Here is a 634-nt window from a genome sequence, read left to right on the forward strand (position 1 = left end):
ACAAATCGAATTTGTGAAGCGAATTCAAACTGATTTCCTGTCACTGACTAGGTTTTCTGAATATCATCATCATCTCATCATCATCATCGAAAACATGACATCACTGTTCAACACAGATGCTCCACTGCCATACAACCGTGATTTATTTGAAAGCCTTATTGTAAAGAAAAGAGTAAAGGTGGAGTAAAGGTGGGAAAGAGACTTAATGCCAGCTTACCACAATCATTCCGAGGTGCCTACATCTCCAGACATTCACTCAGACAATCTGGATAGAAAGCGACAACAAGAACGCCACTGACATCGGTTGGCAGCCATATCTTGTAGTGTCTCCAACCAGGTGCAGTGAGGATCACGCGGTCCTCATCCTGGAAGGCGAGTCGCACTGACAGCACCCATGCGTTCCATGATCTCCTTTATACTACTCTGCTGAGTCAAGGGCTGGCCACCTCTCTGTTTACGCCACTCTGAATTGGGCATGGGAAACAGCACTCTTTTCGGTAAACGATGGTTTGGCATACGTAACGCATGTCCCAACCAACGCAGCTTCTGGTGCTGGACACATTCTTCAATAGAAGTACCCGTTGCACAACCGAAAACGCGCTTTCTAACTGCCTCGTTACGGATTCGCCGACAC

The sequence above is a fragment of the Opisthorchis viverrini genome (assembly GCF_000715545.1).
Source record: "Opisthorchis viverrini unplaced genomic scaffold opera_v5_45, whole genome shotgun sequence".
Taxonomy (NCBI): domain Eukaryota; kingdom Metazoa; phylum Platyhelminthes; class Trematoda; order Opisthorchiida; family Opisthorchiidae; genus Opisthorchis; species Opisthorchis viverrini.